The sequence below is a fragment of the Euprymna scolopes genome, chromosome 46, assembly GCF_053919585.1.
Source record: "Euprymna scolopes isolate OS-2025 chromosome 46, ASM5391958v1, whole genome shotgun sequence".
Classification (NCBI taxonomy): domain Eukaryota; kingdom Metazoa; phylum Mollusca; class Cephalopoda; order Sepiida; family Sepiolidae; genus Euprymna; species Euprymna scolopes.
In genome coordinates this window covers 193,923,099-193,934,851 of record NC_136527.1, presented here as the reverse complement: position 1 = coordinate 193,934,851, position 11,753 = coordinate 193,923,099, and the positions used below count along the sequence as shown (strand labels likewise).

General features: G+C 29.5%; 1 long non-coding RNA gene across 1 annotated transcript; it reads right to left on the bottom strand.

The window, feature by feature from the left end:
• Positions 1–808: 808 nt before the first annotated feature.
• Positions 809–9,101, bottom strand: LOC145271420 (uncharacterized). The gene is made up of 2 exons (XR_013865868.1): positions 8,995–9,101; positions 809–3,199 (listed from the first exon to the last, which is right to left on the bottom strand). It is a non-coding gene; the product is annotated as an uncharacterized LOC145271420 (long non-coding RNA).
• Between the last annotated feature and the right edge of the window lie 2,652 nt (positions 9,102–11,753).

Here is an 11,753-nt window from a genome sequence, read left to right as displayed (position 1 = left end):
GGGACTTTCAACGTATTTTTATCACATTATTATGTAATGGGACTTCACATGATTATGTAATGGGATTGCAGCTTATTGTTATCACATGATTACGTGATGGGACTTGCAACTTATTGTTATCACATGATTACGTAATGGGACGTGCAGCTTATTGTTATCACATGATTACATAATGGGACTTGCAACTTAATGTTATTACATGATTACGTAATTGGATTGCAACTTATTGTTATATCATGATAATGTAATGGGACTTGCAACTTATTGTTATCACAGGATTACGTAATGGGACTGGCAACTTATTTAAAATATATGCAAGTTGAAAAGATTTCTGAATTTTTTTTTCAAAATAACGTATTTCTTCGCTTTTTTTTTCATGGAAAACAATATGTAAATATTTTTCTATTCTGTAAAGTTTAGGTGCTACAAAATAAAATAAAATTACTTAAAAACAAACAAACAAAAAGTCAGGTGGAAAAGTAACTTTTATTTTTATGGTAACATTAATTGTGGGTATTTATACAGTTTAATCAAGACATTAAAAAATGGTACATACAATAAGACACTTGTATAGTTTAACCAAGACATTAAACAATGAAAATATCGAAAAAAGGTTATGTTGTATGCATCCGTTAAAGTTCTTCGAAAAAAAATTTCCCTTAATTTCATTAAGTAGTTTTTATTTTTCACAGCGAAAAAAACAATGTATGATATATATTATAAACAGATATTCAAAAAATAATAAACAAATATTTTTAAAAATATGCAAATATATAACAAATACAAATAATCAATCGGAAACGGGTAATACGCCAAAACTTTTTTTATTAAAAATATTCTTTTAAATTGTGTATACTTTACAGAATAATAAAAATAACATATAAATTTATTCTTTTTCCAGATGAAATAAAATTTTGATTGAGGTCGGAACTGATGCTTCAGAGCAGGCTATCACTGTTTCTCTTGCTCAGAGCTCTCGGATAGTTGCCTTCTTTTCAAGAGCATTAACCTCCGCCGAGCAGAAGAATTCCGCGGTTGTAAAGGAGACCTATGCAATTGTAGAGGCGATCAGAAAATGCCAACATTTACTGCTCGGGAAGCATTTAAATTGATCACTGACCAAAACATCTGTCTCTTTATGTTTCCCAAAGGAAAGAGCAAAATAAAAAAATGAGAAGATGGCGAGATGAACAAAATTTTGCTGCAGACGCCTTGTCTCGAATTTGTTCTTCCACCACGTCTGCTGACAAATTATACCCCTTGCACACAGACTTATGCCATCCGGGGTTAATCAGGATGCAACATTTCTGTCAAACCAAAACATCTGCCATACTCTGTGGAAGATGTGAGAGCAGTCTACAGAGCTTTCTTTATCTATGTATTCCTGTGAGAGTTCATGTGGAATGTCGTGGTTTGCCCATTTTTTAAATTTTATGTAATGGAAGGTCTTAATGTATTTTTTCCAGTTGCAGACTTGCTTTTTGTTTCTGTCTGATTTGTAAGTCAATCTTGTACAAACTGTTTGGCTTGTTTTGTGATAGAGGTAATTATACTGGCTCTTTCTCCTTTAAGTTCATATACCATTTTATGGTTTGGATTCTGAGAGCTTATCAGATATTGCCCATAATAGTGACTTCGTGAAAATCCCATATCCCCTGCTTCTTTTCTCTTGGTAAATACAGTTTTCCCCCAGTTCGAGTTCTCGTATGTATCACAAATTCTTTTTAGACGAAAGCTATCTACACAATTCAAAAGTATGTAGCTTTTCCTTAGTGTAAGTTCTCATATGTGTAACTAACGTTGGTTTTTCAGAACAAGAATATCCACACACACTTTGCTAGACTGCCGCTTTTCACTTTTTTGTTTTATTTTACTTCAGTCGAAGTTCTAAGAAGTCAAGGGGCCCACTACTTAGGGCTACTATTTTTATTTTTTTAAATTTTTTTTCCTTTGAAGATTGTAATGCTGGGTATGGGGCAGCCAAACAAGCTGCCAACATTGCTCCGCTTTTATTGAAACCAACCGAAAGCTCTTTTTAGTATCCTCGCTGTTCCCTGAAGTACAATTGTCTGAATCTCTTTTGCACTTGGTTCACCAGGAATATTAGTTAGATAGGACTTCGGGTTCTTCTCCATAAGTCCTGTGGCACCTATGATAACTGGTATGATTGATATCCCCTTTAGGTTCCAATTTCTTTTCATATCATACATGAGACCTTGGTATTTGGTCTGTTTCTCTCTTTCAGCTCTGTTACGACCGCCATCATTAGGAACACTCACTTCAATCAAGGTTGCAACTGTCTCTGACTTATTCCATTGTGCGATTTCTTATGTCTGCCTAAATTTGATCTATCAGAAAAAGAATATCCACAAACGTGACAAGAATATGGCTTTTCACCAGTGTGAGTTCTTATATGTTTAACTAACCTAGACTTTTCAGAAAAAGTATATCCACAAACTTCACAAGAATATGGCTTTTCACCAGTGTGAGTTCTCATATGTATAACTAACCTTGGTTTTTTAGAACAAGAATATCCACAAACTTGACAAGAATGTGGCTTTTCACCAGTGTGATTTCTCATATGTAACACAAGGTCAGATTTTCGGGAACAAGCATACACACAAATTTTACAAGAATATGGCTTTTCACCAGTGTGAGTTCTTATATGCTTCACTAGGTCTGATTTATTAGAACAAGAATACCTACAAATTTCACAAGAATGTGGCCTTTCGCCAGTATGAGTTCTCATATGTGTCACTAACGTTGATTTACGAGAAAAAGAGTATCCACACACTTTACAAGAATATGGCTTTTCACCAGTGTGAGTTCTCATATGTATAACCAACCTTGATTTCTTGGAACAAGCATATCCACAAACTTGACAAGAATGTGGCTTTTCACCAGTGTCAGTTCTCATATCTATAATTAGATAAGATTTTCGGGAACAAAAATATATACAAGCTTTACAAGAATGTGGCTATTCACCAGTGTGAGTTCTTGTATGCTTTACAGGGTCTGATTTTTTAGAATAAGAATAGCAACAAATTTTACAAGAACGTGGCTTTTCCCTAGTGTGAGTTTTCATATGTTTCACTAAACTTTTTTTTTGAACAAGAATATCGACACAGTTTACAAGAATGTGGCTTTTTATCAGAGTAAGATGTCATGTTTCACAAAAGGAACTGTACTGCAGGAACATCTGTAAATAAAATAATACATGAAATTCAATATTTTAGTATCATTATTCACGTATTAGTGTTCTGTTTTTGTTATTGTCAATATTATTGATTGAACTCATAAAATGTAGATTATTCTTATCAAAATATTTATAAGAGACACACGAGAAAAATAACCAGATTTTCTAACTTTGTGAAGAATGAGTCGATACAGGCGTTCTTAAGAATATAGTTTAGAAGTTCTTAAGGATATAGCTTGTCAATTATACATAGAAGTACATATGATTACTATTGTGTTGGAAAAACAAGAAACAATTTATAAACATATTTTACTAAATTAAATAAAATTACATATGATTTTGGAAAAACAAGAAATATTGTTTTAAAGATATTTTATTGAATTAAATAAAATTATATCCTTTCGAAAAAAACAAGAAATATTGGTTGGATAAACGAAAAACGTTGATTTATGCATATTTTATTAAATTAAATTGATATTTTTGTCTGCTGGTTCTAGTTTAGATAATTATGATCTTTCGACTTATTTTATTCATTACTGTCAAAGATTACTAGCACAACATTTGGCTGATGTAGTTATGTAATGGTATAACTTGGTGAAACCCTGAAATTACCAGTGATTTTCTCTGTTGATCTTATTTAAATGTATCTATCTATTGTTTGTGATGTAATGTTTGATTCTTCTTAATTAAATGTGCATATCAGAATCTCATATATATATATATATATATATATATATATATATATATATATATATATATATATATATATATATATATGCCTATACATCTATCTATCTATCTGGTTGGATGGAACACAAGGTATATAAAAATATTTTGATAAACTTTTACAATATAATCCAGCATTGTTTACACCTTTAAAACTTTAAAGTCTACTTTTCTTTCTTTCCACTTTTTTTGACATTACTGCAAAGGAATAAAATAATATTTTAGACTTTAGATTAGGGGATCATTTTTCTATATAAAACTTATTGTAAATGATACACACTTCAGGGCTAATTAGTAATCAAGGAGACATATAACTATTTGCGGATTCCAATGTTTGCTGCAGGGGTGAGAGGAGCATAGAGATTGCAGCTTTCTCATGTTTTGGAGATTAGAATCTACATGTTGTAACTATTCTGAAGTTTAACCTAACAAATTAATAAAGAAAACATACCGTCAAAATATCGTTAACTTTCATAAACAAAACGTGCATTTTAAAGCATAAACAAAATGAAGTGAAGCAAAAAATGAATGAATTTTAATTACATGGATAAGTTTTGTGTGTTTAAACTTATTTTGAGGCGTTTATTTACTTTCAAAAATAATATTTCTCGGGTCTTACGTAAGAGCAATAAAAATGCCTTCCCCTCGTTAGAATTAATAGAAAACCTTCTTGACAAGAGAAGGATATCCTTGCTAACTAATTTGTACTTTCATTAAACATTTTAATGAACAAAACGTAAAAAAAAATAATAATAAATGAAAGTAAGCTACATGGATACTTTTTATGTGTTTGAACTTATTTTTAAGCACTAGAACAATAAAAAAATGCATGGCATAAGAAAGTCATCTGGGAGTCCCGATAAACATTCTCAACTCAGAATATTTAACAAATTGCTCGAAGAAAAACAACAAAAAATGTAATGGTGACACATCTGCATATTTGTCTTGACAAAGAATATTTAAACGGTATCTTTTTTTTATTAAATTGTTAGGTGAAAGTACAGAAAAGTTATTACAAACAATGATTAAACGGTATTTTTGTTTATTAAATTGTTAGGTGAGGGCACAGAATAGTTATGACAAACAATATTTAAACAGTATCATTATTTATTAAATTGTTAGGTGAAAGTACAGAATAGTTGTGACAAATAATATTTATATGGTATCTTTGTTTATTTAATTGTTAGGTGAAAGTACAGAATAGTTATGACAAACAATATTTAAAGGTATTTATGTTTATTTAATTCTTAAGTGAAAGTACAGAATAGTTATGACAAACAATATTTTTAAAGCTTTTTGGTTATTAAATTGTTAGGTGAAAGTACAGAATATTTATGACAAACAATATTTAAACAGTATTTTGTTTCTTACATTGTTAGGTGAATGTAGGGATTAGGTAACAACACATAGGTTCTAATCCTACCCTCCTCACATCAAAACAAATTTGATACGAAGTCTGGTCGCCCATCTTCCCCGTCACAAACATTTTAAACTGAACGATTACATGTCTCGTTGGCTCAAATTAATAGTAGGTGTTAAATTTATATAACAAAGTCTTAAATATTTATAATTTGTATTTTTATTTTATTTGTTAGGTAATAGTAGTTGCTCCATTTATTTTAAATTTATATAACACAATGTCAATATTTATGACTTGTGGTTTTTATTCTATTTTCGGGATATTTTTAATGGCTTTTCAGCTGCAATGGCAAACAAAAAGTAGATTTTTTTTAATCAGCTTTTTTACATTAAGTTTCTGTTACTTGGTGATGGTCAATAAATGGGTGCTCATTTTTATGTAAACTTTATTAAAGAAAGGATTCCCGATTCTATGACACAAAATATAGAATAAAGCGTCATAATTCACACTGAAAACTGTTGTTTTTTTAACAAAAAACAATTAAATATTTGTTATTTTTTTTGTTTTAAATTAGCGTCTTTTATTTATTGATCTTTTATCTTCAATTTTTGATATAAAAAACTTTGGTAAATCAATTATTAAAATTTAAACAGACATTTAAAAATGGGGGGGACACAGCCAACTTTAAAAAGAGAAATTACGAGTTTTTTTATATTTTATTCGCAGGTTTTTGTTAGGGGTATCAAAAATTCCCCCAAAATTCTGATACACCTAATGATACACACTACAGAACCAATTAGCAATTAACGAGACAATGTTTCTGGCAGGAGTGAGAAAAGCATATAGATAGCAGCTTTCTTACGTTTTGGAGATTAGAGTCTACATGTTGTTTTGGGGGATTAGAGTCTACTATTCTAAAGTTTCACCTAACAAATTAATACACAAAACATACCGTCAAAATATCGTTGTTAACTTTCATAAACAAAACGTAGGCTTTTACACTAGAACAATAAAAATGCATGGCATCAGAAAGTCATCAGAGAGTCCCGATAATCATTCACAAATCGGACATAAAACAAATTGCCCCAACTAAACCACCCAAAAAATGTAACGGTGACACATCTGCATATAATATTTAAACGGTATCTTTTGTTTATTAAATTATTAGGTGAGAGTACAGAATAGTTTGACAAATAATACTTAAATTGTATTTTTGTTTATTAAATTGTCAGGTGAAAGTATAGAATAGTTATGGCAAATAATATTTAAACAGTATTTTTTTTAATTAAATTATTAGGCGAAAATACAGAATAGTTATGAAAAATAATATTTAAACAGTATCTTTTTTTAATTAAATTGTCAGGTGAAAGTACAGAATAGTTATGACAAATAATATTTTAACGGTATAATTGTTTATTAAATTGTTAGGTGAACGTACAGAATAGTTTTGATAAACAATATTTAAACAGTATCTCTTGTTTATTAAATCGTTAGGTGAAAGTACCGAATAATTATAACAAAGAATATTTAAACGGTATTCATTACATTGTTAGGAATAGGTAACAACACATGGGTTCTAATCATACCCTCCTCAAATCAAATGAAATTCGATACGAGGTCTGGTCGCCCATCTTCCACGTCACAAATTTTAAACTGAAGGATTACATGTCTCCTTGGCTCAAATTAATAGTAGGTGTTAAGTTTCTGTTGATTGGTGGTGGGTGCTCATTTTTATGTAAACTTTATTAAAGAAAGCATTCCCGATTCTATAACCCAAAATAATGAATAAAGCGTCATAATTTACACGGAAAACTGTCTTTTTTGTTGTTTTTAAAAACAAAAAACACGATTAAATATCGAAAGCAGTTTTGTGCTCAGTTGTCTAATAATTCAACCAACTTCGAATTAAATTATTTTATGGTAAACATTATTATTTTCTCAGAAATCACGTAAATAATAACGTTATTATTTAAAACGCCATTCTTAACATGGGGAGAGGAGGGAGGGTGTTTTGTACTTATTCTATAATTCAACCTTACAATTGAATAAAAAAAAACATATCATAAAACTTTAAACTTGGAAATACGATTTAAAAAATAGCGCGGATCACTCTCTGCACTTGCACCAAAAATCTAATTGTCAGATTGAATACTATATTTTAAGAAATATTTTTTTAATCAGAGATTCATATTTTTGTCTTTATTCAAGTTTGATATTATAAGAAAATCTTTCCTACCTTCAATGACCCGGGTTTTGAGAGATGGATGCGAAAGCGTCTTTCCCTTTGTGATTGTTTTTTATACTAATGGATAAATCATGTGACCCTAGACCTTCTATAAAATTGTATGGGTTGAATAGCTTGTATGTTATTTTTTACCCCCATCTTTACAATCGGTTCACACCGTGTCTGAAGTTGTTCCTTTTCTTCTTTTTCCTTTTCTTTTTTTTCTTCTCTTATTTACAATTGGGACACCGTCTTGGTAGTTCCTTTGTTTTTTCTTTTCTCAATCAATTATTGTATTGATAAAGAATTATTACGGGACCACAAGGACTAATACCTGAGGTCGCAACCGACGGCATCTGTTGCAAGAGGTAAGACGTTCTTTTTCTCTTTCTCTCTCAGCCAGTTGTCATTGATGTGTTAGGATAAATTTCTTAGCCTCAGACCTTGGTCCTTGATTATACCTTTTTTATAGCATCCTATTAAGAAGTCGCTATAATATAGAGCATGGCGGTATCAATATGTTTTATTGGATTGCAATAAAAGTAAACTTTTTTTTATGTTTAAGGTTCTTTTTAATAATCAATATTGCTGAGGAGGGTGCAAAACAACGAACTGCCTTTCTATTTCAGATTATTTTTAAAGTTATTCCAAAGGATTTTTTAAATCGTAAAAAATAACTTACCTTTCATATAGGATTGCAATAAAAATGGGTTTGTTTTACGATACACACAGATTCAAAAAAGCTGCCCAAAAATACAATATACAACAAATAAATGTTACACGTGGCTATAAAAAGTTACTTTGATACCGACTTGCAGTATTTGTTAATGTTTTAAAGTTTATTTAAACGCTACTTTTCACACAAATATTAAACGATTCTTCTGCTCTTTATAGAAAAATAGTTAATTAAACTGCAGAAGCACCTGTTAAAAAATTTACAAGTTCTTACGAAAACAAAAAAAAAACGAGAAAAAAATAGTTGTGCGTAATAATTATCTAAATTAAATGTAATGTTCACAAATATTCTTTCCTTACGAGGACGGAACGTCTTAAAAATGGAAACAAAAAATGTACACCCAAACATGTCCGGAGAGACATGTGCGTAAGAAACGAGGCGAGGTTTTTTTCCACCAAAATGTGCGCGAACTAAAAATTTGAAAACGAGGCTGTTCTCTACGAACAAGAAGGGGGGGTAGTTAGTTGTCGCCATCTTGAATTATTAAGACTCGTAAAACTTTATTATTTGAAATGAAATAAATAGCGTTTAAATAAACATTAAAACAATCAACAACTGCAGCAAGTAGGTTGCAAAGTAACTTTTATAGTCACTAGTAACATTTATTTGTTGTATATTTGATTTTTTGACCACTTTTTCGAATCTATGTGTATAGTAATACAAACACATAAAAATAAACTTATTTTAATATTTAAGATTATTTAAAGTTGCTGCATGATAGATTTTAAAATTGTTTAAAAAAAGAAACTTACCTTTCATTCAGGGAATTAAATACGAGGAAAGGGTCGTTTTTTTGTTCTTTTGTGTTCAAAACAGGGCATTTGTTTTGTTTGTTAGGATTTTTTTGTAAATTGATACATTCATTAAGAAATAAAATATATGAAAATATAAAAGAATCAACATTAAAAGATGAGAAACACGATTTAAACGTGAAATTATTTAAAGACAGAACCAACGACTAATGAACAAAGAACTTAAGGTCACCGTAACACGGTGAAATCATTATTTTGTTCTTTGTGTAAAAATGACCGTTGGGTTATTTAAATATGCTGAATTGTTTTCCTATCAAGTTTAGATTGTATTTGTCAACTTTAAAGCCTTTTGCGCATTTCCATTGTAAATTCCTACTTCGTATTCAATTCATTCAAATATTAAATATATGAAGCTTTAAAAATCATTTTTTTTTTTAGATTAAAATCTTTATTATTATTTGGATGTCGAATTACTGTTAACATTCAAGATGAGAAAAGTATTCCGAATAATAATCCAAATAATCCTCATATTAAAAAAAATTGTAAAACTAAATATTTCACGTAAAACAACTCCAATAAGAGGAAGGACTTTCAAAAACGGTGAAGTCAGTCAAACGACAAAAATAGATTTGGGGAACCAATAAATTAAACTATGACCTCATGATTACGTTATGAGACTTGTAACTTATTGTTATCAAACCCATGATTACGTTATGGGGCTTGCAACTTATTGTTAGCAAACCCATGATTACGTTATGGGGCTTGCAACTTATTGTTATCAAACCCATGATTACGTTATGGGGCTTGGAACTTATTGTTATCAAACCCATGATTACGTTATGGGGCTTGCAACTTATTGTTAGCAAACTCGATTCAGTTAAACTTACCATGACCTTCACTAGCAGTTTCATTATTTCAATAAATAAAAATTTAACAATTACCACCACCTGTCGAAGCTTATTACTACTTGAAAAAAGGAGTTAAACCATAATTTTTCAATAAAACGATCAAAGACCAATTATTTAAAATTAAAGGGTTTAATAGAAAAATATGCAATCATTTTTTTAAAATAGGTTCTATAAAAAATACATTACAAGAAATTAAACGAAGTTTAAGTTAGAATTTTTAAATATATATGAATTCGAAAAAATTATTAATCGATCATAAAATTAGTTCCATTCTTCCTTTTTAAGAATTTGTCAGTAAAGATATTTGGTAATCCTCGTACGTCCAAATAAATTAATTTTTGAGAAGACGTGTCAAAAATACCGCCATATACAAACGTGAGTTAAATAAAAAATAACACAGAGTTGTCTCGCTTTGTTGTCTTCCAGAAGAGTTAACAAAAAAGTATTTATTTAAAAAAACGTGAAAACTACACATTAGACCTAAATTTCAGGATTTTTTTTTAAATTGATGATTTGGAAATCAATGAAATTATTTAAGGGCAAATAATTATATGGATTTACAATAGAAATAAGCAATTAAACTTAATTTTACTAAAACTAAGATTTTTACTGAACCCTAAACTAAGACTTTTACTAAAATTAATATTTTTAATAACGATAAAAAAAATGGTAAGGAAGTGAAAATTCTAAATATAAAATAGGTCGTTATCTATATAGTCTGATGCGAATTATTATTATTATTATTATTATTATTATTGTTATTAATAATAATAATAATAATAATAATAATAATAATAATAATAATAATAATAATAATAATAATTAATGACCCTTTTTGCTACTGATTTTTTGTATTCTATATTTTGGCTATGATCTAAATAGCTCTTAATTAACCTATCCAGGGATTTTTCAGAAGCATGGAGGACTTCTAAAACCTTAGTTCTATTTGCTTTGATAAGATTGTTCACCGTGAAAGTATCTAAAACTGTTTCCTATGAATATACTCACCAAATACACTTTCTGCCTTCACAGTGTGTATTCTAGCTGAGGTCAAAACCTCCCCTCTTAAACTATCTATCCTATCAAAACTAGATGGAGCACACGGATGATAGCTTGTAGGCCCGCTTTCATCATCGATGTGATTAAGTCACAATTTTGGGAAGGACTCCTCATCAATTTAACTAAGGCCCCATATAAGTAAAATGGATTTCCCCAAAATCTGCAATGCTATCCAACACTTTTATGGGATCATCAAGTTATCTGATAATCTTTTAACAATCCTGATCCCATCTGTGACTGCATACTGCTCTTCCAATGATGTATCAAAACTTTTCATCCAAGGCTCTGAAAGAAGCTTAGCTATAATACCTAAAACCTGTAGCTTTAAATATGTTATTTCATTTACAAAGGCAGCATCTAAATCCTTGCACAAAGGCTTAGCATTTCGATAAATCTTTAAAAAATGATAACATATCCTTTCTATTTACAAAATACACAAAAGCTAATTGAAAAATACTGTTTATTCTATTACGTCTATATCTAGGGACTACTTTAGTTGAGCATTTACTTTCTAAGAACTGTTTAAAGTCTTTTATTAAACATATAGTACTATTTTATCTAAGAGAACACACGCACATTATTATTTGATAATCTGTACAATCCTTGCCATTAAATATTAATTCCCTAACTAAATATAAACAAATTGCATCAATTACTTATATACATCATTTGAAATTGCATCCAAAGGATGTATGTTTCAATTAATCTCTATCAATTGCTTATTTCATTGCAATGCTAACATATATATATATATATATATATATATATATTTTTACAAAGGCATCACCACAT